This window comes from Leucoraja erinacea, chromosome 17, assembly GCF_028641065.1.
Source record: "Leucoraja erinacea ecotype New England chromosome 17, Leri_hhj_1, whole genome shotgun sequence".
Classification (NCBI taxonomy): Eukaryota; Metazoa; Chordata; class Chondrichthyes; order Rajiformes; family Rajidae; genus Leucoraja; species Leucoraja erinaceus.
Window position 1 is genome coordinate 43,330,599 of NC_073393.1, and position 15,981 is coordinate 43,346,579.

General features: G+C 45.4%; 1 protein-coding gene across 1 annotated transcript in view; it reads left to right on the plus strand.

Moving 5' to 3' along the window:
• Positions 1-15,981, plus strand: part of ap1g1 (adaptor related protein complex 1 subunit gamma 1) — a 137,678-nt gene that overhangs the window by 7,719 nt on the left and 113,978 nt on the right. The window lies entirely within an intron of this gene.

Genomic DNA, 15,981 nt, shown 5'->3' on the forward strand with positions numbered 1-15,981 from the left:
CATAGCGCTATGGGCTTCACACATAGTGCTATGGGTCACAGACTGTTCAGGAAAATTCTCGCATAACAATGAGTCTTTGGAATTCTCTTTGAGCCTTTGATTATTTTTCAGGCAGTGATAGAATTCTGGATAAGCCTACTGGTGAGAAAGGTTACCAGTGGGATTGAGTTACATTGGGACGGGCCTTAATTTTACAGAACGGTTGGTGGGCTCAAGGGGGAGGGGTGGAGGGAGGGAGGAAGAAAAAAAGGAGAGAGGGAGGAAGAGAAAGGGAGGGAGGGAGAGGCTTCCAAAATGGCTTCTATATCATCACCTGGTGCGAAAAGCGGGAAGCAGCTGTTTAAACAGCAGTATACAAAGAGATGGCAATGAATGCACTGTCAAGTAAGGTGCGTAGAAGACGTGTCAATTGGTAGTAAAGTTATGCATTCTTGTACTCTTACATGGGTATGACTGCACATAAAAAAAAACATTTTCAGCAAAATGGAACCACGTGAAAATACTGATTTCCTCAGCAAAATACTGATTTTCAGGTACTAGAATACAGAAATGCTCTGACAAAACTTGGAAGGTCTGCCTATCCCTTATTCTTAAACTATGCCCCCTGGTTCTGGACTCCCCCATCATCGGGAACATGTTTCTTACCTCTAGCTTGTCCAATCCCATAATAATCTTCTATGTTTCATTAAGATCCCCTCTCATCCTTATAAATTCCAGTGTCTACAAGCCCAGATGCTCCATTCTATCAACATATGACAGTCCCGCCATCCTGGGAATTAACCTTGTGAACTTGCGCTGCACTCCCTCAATATCAAGAATGTCCTTCCTCAAATTTGGGGACCAAAACTGCGCACAATATCCCAGGTGCGGTCTCACTATGGCCCTGTACAACTGCAGAAGGACCTCTTTGCTCCTATACTCAACTTCTCTTGTTATGAAGGCCAACATGCCATTTGCTTTCTTCACTGCCTGCTGTACCTGCATGCTTACTTTCATTGACTGATGAATAAGGACCCCCAGATCCCATTGTACTTCCCCTTCTGGTTGGAGGTCTATGACCAGTGGAGTTCAGCAGGGATCTATGCTGTTTGTGATACATATAAATGACGGATGTAAATGTAGATGTGTTGGTAAGTAAGGTTACTGACGTCATCGTAAATTGGAGGAGTTGCAGACGGTGAGTAAGGCTGTCAGAAGATGCAGCAGGATAGAGATCAGTTGTAGAAATGGGTGTAGAAATTGGAGATGGAGTTTAACCCGAGGAAGTGGGAAGGTGTTGCAATTTGGGAGGTTGAATGTATGGGGAAAGTATATAGTTAATGGCAAGGCTCTTAATAGCATTGTGTAAGAAAGAAATGCAGATGCTGGTTTAAAATGAACATAGACACAAAAAGCTGAAGTAACTCAGCAGGACAGGCAGCATCTCTGGAGAGAAGGAATGGGTGACGTTTCATGTCGAGACCCATCAGACTTGTTAGGGATAAGGGAAACGAGTGATATAGATGGTGATGTGGAGAGATAAAAAACAATGAATTAAAGATATGAAAGTAAGCATGCAGGTACAGCAGGCAGTGAAGAAAGCAAATGGTATGTTGGCCTTTATAACAAGAGGAATTGAATGTAGGAGCGAAGAGGTTCTTCTGCAGTTGTACAGAACCCTAGTGAGACCACACCTGGAGTATTGTGTGCAATTTTGGTCCCCTAATTTGAGGAAGGACATTCTTGCTATTGAGGGAGTGCAGCGTAGGTTTACAAGTTTAATTCCCAGGATGGCAGGACTGTCATATGTTGAGAGAATGGAGCAGCTGTGCTTGTACACTCTGGAGTTTAGAAGGATGAGAGGAGATCTCATTGAAACATATAAGATTGTTAAGGGTTTGGACATGCTAGAGGCAGGAAACATGTTCCCGATGTTGGGGGAGTCCAGAACCAGGGGCCACAGTTTAAGAATAAGTAGTAAGCCATTTAGAACGGAGACGAGGAAACACTTTTTCCCACAGAGAGTGGTGAGTGTGGAATTCTCTGCCTCATAGGGCGGTGGAGGCAGGTTCTCTGCATGCTTTCAGGAGAGAGCTAGATAGGGCTCTTAAAAATAGCAGAGTCAAGGGATATGGGGAGAAGGCAGGAACGGGGTACTGATTGGGGATGATCTGCCATGACCACATTGAATGGTGGTGCTGGCTCGAAGGGCCAAATGGCCTACTCCTGCACCTATTTTCTATTGATATGCAAAAAATTAATGATGATCAAGGAAACAGATCTTTGTAAGCTGTTTGTAGGGTGAAAATGAGTAGCTAGTGCGACTTGGGTGGGGAAGGGATAAAGATAGAGAGGGAATGTCGGGGCTATCTGAACTGAGAGAAATCAATATACCACTGGGCTGCAAGCTGCCCAAGCAAAATATGAGATGCTGTTCCTCCAATTTGCATTTAGCCTCACTCTGACAATGGAGGAGACCGAGGACAGAAAGGTCTGAGTAGGAATGGGAAGGACAATTAGTGTCCAGCAACCGGGAGATTGGGTTGGTTTTGGCAGGCTGAGCGAAGGTGCTCCTCGAAACGATTGCCTAGTCTGTGTTTGGTCTCGCCGATGTACGAGTCCACATCTTGAACTATAGATATGGCAGATGAGGTTGGAGGAGGTGCAAGTGAACCTCTGCCTAACCTGAAAGGACTGTCGGGGTTTGGGGGCTGCCTTCCCCGCCACATGGAGCACCGGTTTCCTATGCCACCGGTAGAACGCAAGCTGCCCCCACGCCGCCGCCAGCTTGCATCACCTATCCGGATAGACCTTCTGCTGGCTCATGCATCTTCCTTGGCTGCTTTCAGACTGTTCCTGCCATTGCCACTGCTGATCCTTACATGCACTCTGTTCACTCGTGGGCCGTGACCATTGACTCTGCCGATCCTCTCCTCTGGCCACCAACTCGCCTGGATTCCAGGCTCAGTTCCAGACCTAGAGTCTGAAGTAGAGCCTCAATGTCACCTATCCATGTTCTCCAGATGTGACCCGCTGAGTTACTCCAGCACTGTGTCCTTTTGTATATTAACTAGCAACTGTAGTTGTTTGTTTCTACTGCTTATGCAGTGATAATACCTTCCATGGTTATAGTGGACAATAGGCTATAACAGACACCACCCACTATGGGCCATTATACGAGGATTTACTATATATAAAATTATGAGGCATGGATAGGGTAGACAGTCAAAAACTTTTACCCAGGGTGGAAGAGTCCAACACTAGACAGCATAGCTATAGGTAAGGGGGGGTAAGTTTAATGGAGATGTGCGGGGCAAGTTTTTTTTTTTTTCCCCAGAGTAGAGGGGCTTGGATGCATTACCAGGGGTGGTGGTGGAGGCGGATACGATCTATTCCACTCATCATTTTATACACCTCTTTAAGGTTACCTCCAATGCCCAATTAATACAATTCTAACCTGTTCAGTCTCTCAGGGCTCAAAATTAACGGTTGCCCGGTGCCAATGGCCACCTAACGTCCTGCTGGGCAAGTTCTCCACTCTCGGCCGCTTCTCATCCGCCGGCACGGCCGGCCGCCTTGCACATGCGCACTGCCACGGCCAGAACATCCTCCCCCTGCACATGCGCACAACCACGGCCAGCACATGGGCCGCCCTGCACAAGCGCACTGCCACGACAACTGGTCGGTGCCGGGCACTTTCTTTCTCCCTTTGCATTGTGTGAGATCTGGCCTCCATTGTTGTCCGGTCGCATATATAACATACATATAGATACACACACTGAACTTTTACCTCCTGTTCTGTATTATGTTTACATATTCTGTTGGGAGGGGAAAAGAGCTACCTTAAATTTAGTTGTGTCTGGTTGGGTAACTATGGTAGGGTGAAGACTATTCCATGCTTTAATAGTGCGGGGGAACTCCATGGAGCAGCCAGCATCTCTGGATAGAAGAAATTGGGTGATGTTTCGGGTAGAGACCCTTCTTTAGACTCCCTCTGGTTTTAGTGTTTTTAGTTTAATTTAAAGATACAGCGTGGAAACAGGCCCTTCGCACAAGTTCTCCGAGATCTTCGATTTCCTCCCACATTCCAACGACGTACGTGTTTGTAGGTTGATTGGCTTGATAAATGTAAAAATTGACAGTGTAAAAAAAATTTGCCCCACTTCCAGTATAGTCTCTGATTGACTGTTCGGAAGGTACAAGGTAAATGATAAATAAAGATTAGATCTCTCCGGGTTCCATGGGATCGCGAGCAAATCGATTGGACAGAAATGGCTTCATGGATTGAAGCAGTAGGTGTTAGTGATCGGCTGTTTTTCGGCCTGGAGGCCTGTGACTAGTGGTGTGCCTCAGAGATCGGTGATGGGTCCATTGATTTTTGTGGTTTGTATCACGATTTTGGATGATACTGTGCAAGGCATGATTCATAAGCTAGCAGATCACTAAAGTATGTAGTAAAGGAAGGAACAGCAGATGCTGGTTTATACCAAAACTGAAGTAACTCAGAGGGCCAGGCAACATCTCTGGAGGAAAGGAGTTAGTGGCGTTTTGGATCAGAACCCTTCAGACTGAAAGATGGAGATGGCCACAGCAAAAGAGGGCTGGCAACGGATGCCCTCAGGAACGGTGAAAACCATGATGGCTCATTGTTGGCTGTGGAAGACGTGCTAACAACAGGGATACAGGCATGTCAACGGGGGGAGGGGAGGGGGGGCAGAAACAAATGCAGGGTGTGCTTGAAATGCAAGAAATCAATATTTGTGTCTCTGGGTTGTAAGCTGTCCAATTTGCATGTGACCTCACTGACAATGGAGACGGGCCAAGACAGTAAGGTCAGCGTGGGATGGGGAATTAAAATGTTTGGCAACTGGGAGATCGTGTAAGAGGGTGCAAATAAACCTCTGCTCTCCTTGTGCCTCCTCCCTCGACTTTATCCAGGAATCCCGACAGTCCTTTCAGGTGAGGCAGAGGTTTACTTGCACTTCCTCCAACCTCATCTGCTGTATCTTGTGTTCCCAGTGTTGGTTCTTATACATTGGCGAGATCAAGCATAGGCTTGGCGATCATTTCATTAAACACTTGCGCTTAGTCTGCCTTGGCCTATGTGATCACCCCTTTGTACCTCTGCACCCTCTCTAAAACTTCCACATCTTTCCTGAAATGGGATGACTAGAACGGCACATTTTACTCCAAAATCAAATTAACCAAGGTCCTATAGAGCTGAATCACGATTCCCTGACATATCCTATATGTTGTATCCTATCAATCCTATCTTGAATATTTTTTCTCAAATAGTTTCCCTAGCACTCACTGGTCTAAAGTTCCCCAAATTCTTTCTTATTTTCTTAAAGGAACAACATTGGTCACTCTCCAGTTCTCTGGGACCTTGCCTGGGATCTTAGAAGAAACAAAGATCCTCATCAAGGCCCTGCCAATCTCCTCTCTTGCCTTCCACAATAGCCTGGGATTGATCCCATCAGGCCTTGGGGGACTTATCCACCTTAATGCTCTTCAAGAGCCTCCACCACCTTCTCAGTTTCATATTTGTATTCTCCGCTCTGATCTTTCTCTCCAAGTCCTTCTCCTCTGTGAATACAGCTGCAAAGTACTTGTTTAGTACCTTGCCTATAATCCTCTGACTCCAAGCATAGTTGTCCTTTATCCTTGAGCAGTCCTACCCTTTCCCTGGCTACCCTCTTGTTTTTAACATGTGTATAAAAAAACTCTTCGACTCACCAATGGCATATCATGGCCACTTTTGTCCCTTCTAATCGCCTACTTGAGTTCTGATACCACCTTCTTAAACCTGACATGCACTTCCTTTTTCTTCCTGACCATGTTTACAACCACCTTGGTCATCCACCTTGCTGTCCTTGTCTCTCCTTACTGGAATGTGCTAATCCTGCTAATCCTTCACAAGTTGGCCTTTAAATGACTCCCACATGTCATCAGTGCATTTACCCAATAACAATTGATCCCAATCTACCCTCCTTTGTTTTTCCTAATTACATTGCAATCAGCTTTGCCCCAATTATGTACACAGAGCTGTCAAATAGAACGGATTTTCCGTATTTCGTACGGAAACGCGATAAGAATACTGAAATATTATTCATAGATAATCGTAACAACGGGTCACCGCTGTACCGGCCAAGGTGCAGCGGCCAGGTGGGAACAACTGAGATCGGCCCGACTTCCTGTTTCATTAACATACCACTCGCCAATAGAAAAGTAATAACCTGGTGAAATTGACTTAAGATCTTGCTGCTTTAAAAATGCAAGAATATAAAAAGTCATACTGCACCTCTACAAATTATAGCAGATTAAATCTATTAGTATTTTAAATGTCTCTCCCTCACTCTCTCCCTCCCTCCCTTTCTCTCGCTCTCTCACACCCTCTCTCTCACCCTCTCACCTCTGCATTCCCGGAATCATTTGTCGTTTTGTCAACTGCATCTACAGTTCCTACCTATTGAAGAAGAACCCTGGCCCAAAACAACTCGTAATCCATTCCCTCCACAGATGCCGCCTAGCCCGCTGAGTTCCTCCAGCACTCTGTACTTTTTTATTTAACTCTGAAATTGAAGATAGATACAAAGCTGGAGTAACTAAGCGGGACAGACAGCGACTCTGGAGAGAAGGAATGGGTGACATTTCGGGTCGAGGCTCATCTTCAGACTGAATGTCGTTGAGAATACTTGAGGGGGGGGGGAGTGTGAGAGTTGGACAAATGCAAGAAAGTAGCTATCAAAAATACTGATTTCCTCAGCAAAATACTGATTTTTAGGTACTACAATACTGAAATGCTGTGACAAAACTTGGCAGCTCTATGTACCTTCCCCCCCAACATACCCCCCTGTCCCTATTCAAAACAATCTCAAATCTTATGGAGTGGTGATCACTATCTCCATTATTTCCAAAATGCTCTTCCACTCTGACCACCAGTCACCTAGGCTAGACTTTCGGTCTGAACAAAATGTCGTCGCCTGCAGCCATACATGTAATAATAAACAACAAAACACGCAATAAACACAAATTAACATCCACCACAGTGAGTTTACCAGGCACCTCACTGTGATGGAGGCAAAAATCTTAGGGTTACTCTCTCTTCCCTCCTCTTCTCCCTCTGCGCTGAGACGATACACCACCGGGCGATGGTAACTCAGTCCGGCGAACGGGCCGGTTCAAGCTCTGCGGCCCGGGGTGGTCGAAGCTGCCCCCCCCTCCTGTCCAGCGGACGCAGCAGTTGCCGCGGGAGCTCCGGAAAACAGGCACCAGCCTGTGACCTGTGAGCTCCGACGATGTCGCCTACTGGCCCACGGCCGAGCCCCGATTCAGGTCGCTGCCGCCTCAGCCACCGGAGCACCGTCTCCGCCCCGTGCCGGGCCGCCCTCACGGGAGCGTCGTCTCAGCCCCGTGCCGGGCCGCCACAGCCACCGGAGCGCTGTTCCAGCCCTGAGCCGGACCGCCCTCACGGGAACGCCGTTCCAGCCCCGAGCCGGACCGCCCCCACGGGAGCGCCGCTCCAGCCCCAAGCCGGGCTGCCCCCACAGGAGCGCCGTTCCAGCCCCGAGCCGGGTCGCCCTCATGGGAGCGCCGTCCCAGCCGTCAAGTCGTGCCGCTGCCACCGGAGCATTTCAGCCCCGCACTGGGCCGCTGCCCGACTCGCTGCCCGGCTAGGCTCGTTTCCCAATAAACTGTCCAGCATGGCCCCTCCACATACTGTGTACGGAAGCCTACTTGGATATTCCTGACACATTCTACCCCATCTAATGTTCTTGTCCTGAGTTAGTATCTGACAATATTGAGGAAGTTAAGTTATCCATTAGGTTCTTGCATCCTTCTGCAGTCTGTCTACATTATCTGATCCTCTTCCTCCCGCTGGCTTTTGAGTGGTCTATAATATCCCATTAGAGTAATTGTTCCTTTCTTATGTTTGAGTTCATCGTACAATGCCTCAGTAGACGTACCCTCCAGTATGTCCTCTCTGAGTATCGCCCTGATATTCTCCCTGATTAGTAAAGCAACTCCTCCACCTCTTTAACCCACTTCTTATCACGTCTGAAACCTCAAAACCCAGGCACATTTAGCTGCCAGTCATGTCCCTCTTGCAACCAATGGACTCAACATCATAATTCCAAGCACTAATAATCATCTTTACCCACAATACACCTTCCATTGAAGTGAACGCACTTCAGCCCTTCATTATCTCCATATTCGAGAACCTCTCCTGACCTGTCTTGTTTGAGACTTATTTGTCATAACGTTCACTTCCTCATCAGCTCTTCAATTTGCTGCTCTGGTTCTCTGCTGGCCAAACGTAGGCAGTTGAACGAGCAGAGATAGGGCACCTTCTCAGCATGGGCAAGTTGGGCCAAAGGACCTGTTTGTGTGCTATATGACTGAGAATTGATTTTTTTTATAAGCACTAGTTCACACTTGTGATAATAATGAAAGCAAAACCCGCAGTATCTACATGGGTGAGAATTGAAGCAGCTGGGTGTGGTTCCACCTAGCTGTACAGTGAAGAGTGGCTGGATGAGGTCAGTGAACTCAGCCAGACAAACTCTAAACTATGGTAAGTTGGGTCAGGGGTGGAGAAACTTTGAACTACGAAAAGGGAAGAGAAGCAGTGGGTCTTGGTTAAAACTCACCATTGATGAGGTTGAAGGAAGCACATTTTTTGATGTTATTATGTAGAATAGAAAACAAGGGTTCTAGGATTATGATGGAACAATTATACATTTTAATAGACCAGAGCAGGCACATTCTGTATTATGTTTACATATTCTGTTGTGCTGCAGCAAGTAAGAATTTAATTGTCCCATCTGGGACACATGACAATAAAACTATCTTGACTCTTGACCATGATTTGTAATTTGTGTCGTCCAGATGTGGCGATGAATAAATAAATCACTTGTTGCTATGTTGTCAAAGATTAATAGAAAGATTGACATGAAAAGTTGGAGTAACTCAGCGGGCGGGACAGGCAACCTCTCTGGAGAAGGAATGGGTGAAGTTTCGGGTCGAGACCCTCCTTCAGACAGATTAGGGATAAGGGAGCGAGAGATATAGACTGATGTGGAGAGATAAAGAACAATGAATGAATTGTATGCAAAAAAGTAACGGTGATAAAGGAAACAGGCCATTGTTAGCTGTTTGTAGGGTGAAAACGAGAAACTAGTGTGACTTGGATGGGGGAGTGGATAGAAAAAGAGGGAATGCCAGGGCTACCAGAAGAGCCGAGTGAAGTGAAAAGGAGATGAGCAGGTCATGTTTTTTACACAGTGGGTGGTGGAGGCAGATACAATAATGGAATTTAAGATGCATTTAGATAGCCTATGGATATGTAGGGAATGGAGGGTTATGGATAACATGCAGGCAGTGGAGAGTAGTTTAACTTGGTATCATGTTCGGCACGGACAGAGCGGGCCAAAGGGCCTGTTCTTGCACTGTACTGTTTTATAGATGCAAACAAACTTCAATTGCCTCCTCCCGGTGGTTCCTCCTGCACTTTATTTTATTCAAGGTCCCAGCATCCGCAGTTCCTTGTGTCTCCATTCTGAAATGCCATCTGGGCAACTTCCTCTTCATTCCCTTTTCTCAAGTTAGCTCATTAAAAAAAAAAGAGCAATTTAGCCAAACAGATTTGGCCACATTTCTCTTCACTCCTTTACCACTGCCAAGGGTAACCAAACTGGCACACACTCACTGGACATTCCACTGAAATGATTTGGAAGACAGTTTATGATTCAATGCTGGATATGTAAAGATTGCTAAAAATCTTTAATATTCTTATTTTTTTTAGAGGTATGAGTTAACCACACAAAGAAATGTTCAACACAGAATGAAACCTTGCTTTGGGCACAATTGACAATTCCAGTTTAAACTGCTACTAAAAACCAAAGATCCTAGAGGAGCAAGATAGACCACTCCTTCGAAATCCAATGGACTGACGTGTAGTACGTGACGGAACGTCACGGCCGCCATTTTTTAATGAGACACGCGACTTCCGGTAATGCCACCCGCTGAGATCCAAAGCAAAGATTATAGAGCTCCGCTATAATCTTTGATCCAAAGCAAAGATCCTCGAGTATCTTGTAGCGGGAACAGCCCCCTCCTTTGCGTAGTTTCCCTTGCATTGTATTGTGCAGTTTCCCTTGTATTGCTTTAACACACACCGCACAAAATTAAATTTAACGTATACATATTTTATATGTTTATATGAATGTGTGTCTGTGTGTGAGAGGCAAGTTAGAGATAATTAAGTTTATTCTCATGGATCAGAAGCAACTTTGATTTAAATAATCACTATTAATTTATTTGTCTTGTAAGATGATATACATAAACCATAAAGGCAATTATATATATATAATTATATAGTAATAATATATATATGCATATATATATATTTATACGCACATATATATACACATACATATATACACACATACATATATACATATACATACGTATACACATACATATGCACACATACAAATACACGCATACATATGGATACATTTATATGCATACATACACACATATAAACATATATGTTTATATGTGTGTGTTTTTTTTATTATTTTTTGTCTATGTTTATATGTAGTTTTTGTTATTTTTTGTTGGGGTGTGTGTGTGGGGGGGTGTGTGTGTTGGGGTGGGGTGGGTGGGTGGGAGGTTGGGAGGGGGAAACTTTTAAATCTCCACCTGCACTGGAGACCCGACCTTTTCTTGTCGGGTCTCAGTTGTTGTTGGGGCTGCAATGAGGAGCGGCCTCCAACAGAAGAAGCCGGGGACTCTGGTGCCGACTCACCTCACCGTCGCGGAGCTGGCCGAGTCCAGAGCGGTGGTGGAGCGCTGCTGCTGCTGCTGCCACTGCTGCTGCTGATGCGGAGGCTGCAACTGCGAGTCTGCGGATGGCGGCACCGGGAGCCCGCGGGTCCCTGGAGGGAGACCTCTTTTCAGGGCTCCTGCAAAGGCGACTTCTCCCGCCCGAGTTGCGGGGTCGAAAAGAGCTCCTGGAGCGGGGCCTACATCACTGCCTGCCCCGCGCGGCTTGGAATGGCCGCGGGACTCTGCGAGCGCACGCCGGGGGCTCCAACATCAAGACCCGGTGTGCGACCTTGCACCACCCGGCGTGGCTTTAATGGCCGCGGGACAATCGCCATCGCCAGCCGGGGGCTTTGACTTTGACTCTGACATCGGGGGGGGGGGAGAGTGCAGTGGAGAGATACGTTTTTTTTGGCCTTCCATCACAGCAATGTGATGGATGTTTATGTAAAATGTAAATTATGTTGTGTCTGGGGTCTATTTGTTTGTAATGTATGGCTGCAGAAACGGCATTTCGTTTGGACCTCCAGGGGTCCAAATGACAATTAAATTGACTATTGACTATATATACATACATATATACACACATATACATGCATATATACATATACATGCATATATACACATACATGCATATATACACATACATATATATTTATACATATCATTTTCCAACGATCAATACATTTACGATCAGTTCCTGTGGATTGAAGGATAGCTAATGCTATCCCACTTTTCAAGAAAGGAGCGAGAGAGAAAACGGGGAATTACAGACCAGTTAGCCTGACTTTGGTGGTGTGAAAGATGCTGGAGTCAATTATTAAAGATGTAATAATGGGGCATTTGGATAACAGTAAAAGGATTAGTCCAAGTCAACATGGATTTATGAATTTACAATGCATTTAAGCCTCTCCCATTTTTTTGAGATGCATTCCTGGAATATGTAGGAAGTTTATTGTAACCTAGTGCTACATGCCTGAACAATGGATGATATATCACTTAAATGCAATTGTTCTCAGTTGTGTGGAGAGACCTGTATATTGAAGATGCTTTTTGTCTCTAATATGTCAATTTACCTTAAATGTAGAAGAGCTTATTAAAATCTTCTTACAAAGACCATTAAGTATTTTCTTTCTATCCTCTTTTGGACCCAAGGCATAGCAGAGCTGCCAACTCTCACGAAGAGGTAAGGGAGGGAGAGATGGAAGGGAGGGAGAGAGGGAAGGGAGGGAGAGAGGGAGAGAGAGAGAGAGAGAGAGAGAGAGAGATCGAGAGAGATAGGGAGAGAGAGATGGAGAGGGGAGAGAGAGATCGAGAGAAGAGATAAGTGAGGAGAGAGAGCGATCGAGAGAAGAGAGGGAGAAGGGGGAGGGGGGGAGGGGGGGGAAGGGGAAAAGGGGGGGGGGGGAGGGGGGGGGGAAGGAGGGAGACGGAGGGGGGGAGAGGGGGGGGGGGACGGAGGGGGGGAGAGAGGGAAGAGAGGGGGGGGAGGGAGAAGGGGGGAGTGGGAGAGTGGAACGATAGCACATTATAACGCGCAGCCGTCCCATTCCGACCAAAGATTATAGAGCAGAGCTCCTCTAGTATCTTTGATTGCGGCCGCCGCCACCGAACCCCCCGGCCCACCATTGCACCCAAAGATGATAGAGCAGAGTTGTATAATATTTGATTGCACCCTTCTTCACGGCGGGCTTGTGATCTTTGCTTGTGATGTCTTGACCTAATGTGTCCCACGGGCCATATTGTGGAGACCAATCCCTGACAAGAACAAAACCAAAAACGTACAGAAGTGTTAAAATTGTCTTTATTATTATGGTAAGTAAAGATCTATTAAAAATAAGTCTAATAACTTTCTAATGTACCGACAAACCTAGTTTCCCAATGGCCGTTGATGGGAGAACAGAAAATAACATTTTCACGACAGAATATCGACTGAAAATAATAAAAATATTTTCTCACCTTTCTTTTTTATTGGGGAACCTAAAGAATGACAGGCCGGGTCGTTTAGATTTACGATTAGAATACTTGATAGCAGAGCAGTGAGATGAAATTTAGATAAGGACGCCATGACAGTGTGGGGGAAGCCCAATAAAATGCCTCAAAAAATGGCGTCCACAATCACACACGTGATACTACGCGTTTTTCGAGTGAGGAGTGGTCTATCTTGCTCCTCTATAATCTTTGCTAAAAACCATGCACTTTGGTAAGATTTAAAAAAAAACTGAGTACATTAAAATCTCTTTTGAATATCTTCAAACAGAATTTTTTCGGAATCAAACGGCATCATAAATTAGAATGATTAAAAAACAGATTAAAATATTCCTTGGTCATGAACAGATTGTACAATTGGATGTGGAGAGGATGATCCACTAGTGGGAGGGTCCAGGACCAGAGGGCACGGTCTCATAAGAAAAGGACTAACCTTTAGGAAGGAGATGAGGAGGAATTGCTTTAGTCAGAGGGTGTGGGGGGGATCTGTGGAATCCATTGCCACAGAAGGCTGTGGAGGCCAAGTCAATGGGTATTTTTAAGGTGGATATTGACAGATTCTTGATTAGTAAGAGCGTCAGGGGTTCTGTGAAGGCAGGAGAATGGTGTTGAGGGGGAAAGATAGATCAGCCATGTTTGAATGGCGGAGTGCACTTGATGGCCTAATTCTACTCCTATCACTTATCTTATGTCTTTTCATCTCCATATCTCTTGGGCAAAAGGGAGACCAAAGCACAGGCAAAGTTGCAGTATTCACTTTTGTCTTCAGCCAGAATTACTATACAGCTTTCATTGAAATGATGAACCTAAATGAAGCAAAAAAAATTAAAAGTTCAAAAGGGCATGTATATCGGCATTAATAAGATTTGCATTGTTGGAGCAGTAATCAACTTTAAAGCAGAGACTGAAGAACTGGAGATTGCATTGATATGAAACGGCATCAATGAGGTTTATTTTTTTGTAGAAGAGCCTAAATTACTAGAATTTAAGCTCAAAGTTTCCTATCAATTTCCCTCCGGAGATGAATAAAGTTTTATCGTATCGTTATCGTTTATCAAAAACTTAAGGAAAATGCTTGTGCTTAAGATGTAAATGTTACGCCAAATATGGGTAATTTATTGTGTAGGAAGGAACTGCAGATGCTGGTTTAAACTGAAGATAGACAAAAAAAAGCAGGAGTACCTCAGAGACCTTTCTTCAGATGTCTCGGTCTCTGGTTTCAACCCGAAACGTCACCTATTCCTTCTCTCCAGAGATGCTTCCTGTCCCGCTGAGTTACTCCAGCATTTTGTGTCTAAGGGCAATTTATTATTTGGCTACTTTTTTATTTGCTCCTGTTTCTTGGCCGTTTGCCCCAAAACAAGACATGTATACCAATTAAGGGATTAATTTGACAAGTAGTACTCTGGTGGGCATAATGGCAAAATAGGAAGATAGCAAGATTAAGATGATTTATTTATAGTTGATGATGGACGATGGGGATTCTTGAGAATTCAGTTATCTTTCACTTTTAGAACCTGGGTTCAAATGTATTGTAGAGTAATGGATCCAAATTCAAACATGTTTGATTCTGCTGTACTCCACTTCTTGATAAGAAGCAATGCGTAGTAGTAGTACCTTCATTTTGTCTTAAGACGAGTGATGTAAAAAATAGGGAAACGTGCAATTTTGCTGTAGTAGCATTTGTGGATGAAACAGTCGAGAAAAGGGACATTTACTTTAGAGCCATACTGTAATTTGTTGACATAAAGTGCCTAAAGCTGACAAGATTCTATTCCCAAGCACCAAGATCCCAGGCCTTATAGGCATTTTTAATTAAAATAAATTAAAAACTTAACTAAAACATGTGCTTTTTAAAGTTTTAATTCTTTAGTTATTTCCAAATTGGCAATTGGATTTAAATTAACATATCAATTTGACTTAAAGTAACACTAGTCATAGTACCATAGATTCAAACAGCACAGAAACAGGTCCTTCGGCCAAATTTGTCCATGCCAATCAAGATACCTCATCTAAGTTGGATCCATTTGCCAGCTCCTGGCCCATATCCCTCTAAACCTTCTTATCCATGTTTCTTTTTAAATGTTTTATATGTTGTTATTGTGCATATCTCAACTACTTCACCTGGCAGCTCATTCCATATACATGCCACCCTCTGTGGAAAAAATTAGCCATTGGCTTGCTATTAAATCTTTTCCATCTTAGCTTAAACCTAAGCTCTCTAGTTCTGGGCAACCTGGCACTGGGGAAAAAGACTGCATCCATTCCATATATTACCCTCATGGCTTTATATGCCACCTCTAAGATTATCCCTTGGCCTCAAGCCGTCTCAGGAATAAAGTCCAAGCCTATCCAATTTTGCCCCCCCTGCCCTGTTTTGAGAGTTCCCGATCTGAGAGCCCCCCCCCACGCCTGGAGGTGGCCAGAGACGTTGAGAGTCAGACGGGAGCGGTTACCCCAGGCCCACAACCAGCGCAGAGAAGCAGCGCTAAACCCAGATCAACTCTGCCTGTCTCGCCAGGTTTTCCCTGTATGGATTTACGGGAAATATGTCATCAGTCCAGGCGAGACAGGCAGAGTTCAGCTGCATTTAGCGCTGGATTGAACTGTAATTACCGTTCACAGGGCCTCCGAAGCCACGCGCGTGTGTGTGAGTGTACGCAAGATATTGTTTCCCCCCCCCATCCCCTGATCCCCTCCATATTTTGATAGCGATTGAGCAATGATGCCGGAGTTGTCCGAGGAGCGTTGACCTTCCTTCCCACCTCCTCTGCCCCTTTCTCTCTCTCTTGTACGCCCCCCTCCACCCCCCCTTATCCTGAGACCCCTCCTCTCCATCCCGCACTGATCCCCATTCCTGTCTCTATTCAGTCCTCACTGACACCCTGTGTGCTTCCCTCCTCATCCCCACCCCCCCCCCCCCCCCCCCCCCCCCCCCTATTCATCCTGCACTGATCTCCCTATCCACCTCGCATTGATTCTCCTGCCACTCCCCATCAATCCTACATTGGTCGCCCAATTCATCCTGTACTGATCTCCCTTCCCCCCCCCCCCCCCCCATCCATCCTGCACAGATACCCCCATTCAACCCCACTGTCATCCCCCGCGCTCTCCCCTCACAATTGCACCTACTCCAACCAACACACACTAATTCCACTGCCTCAATCCGTCCATTCCGCACAG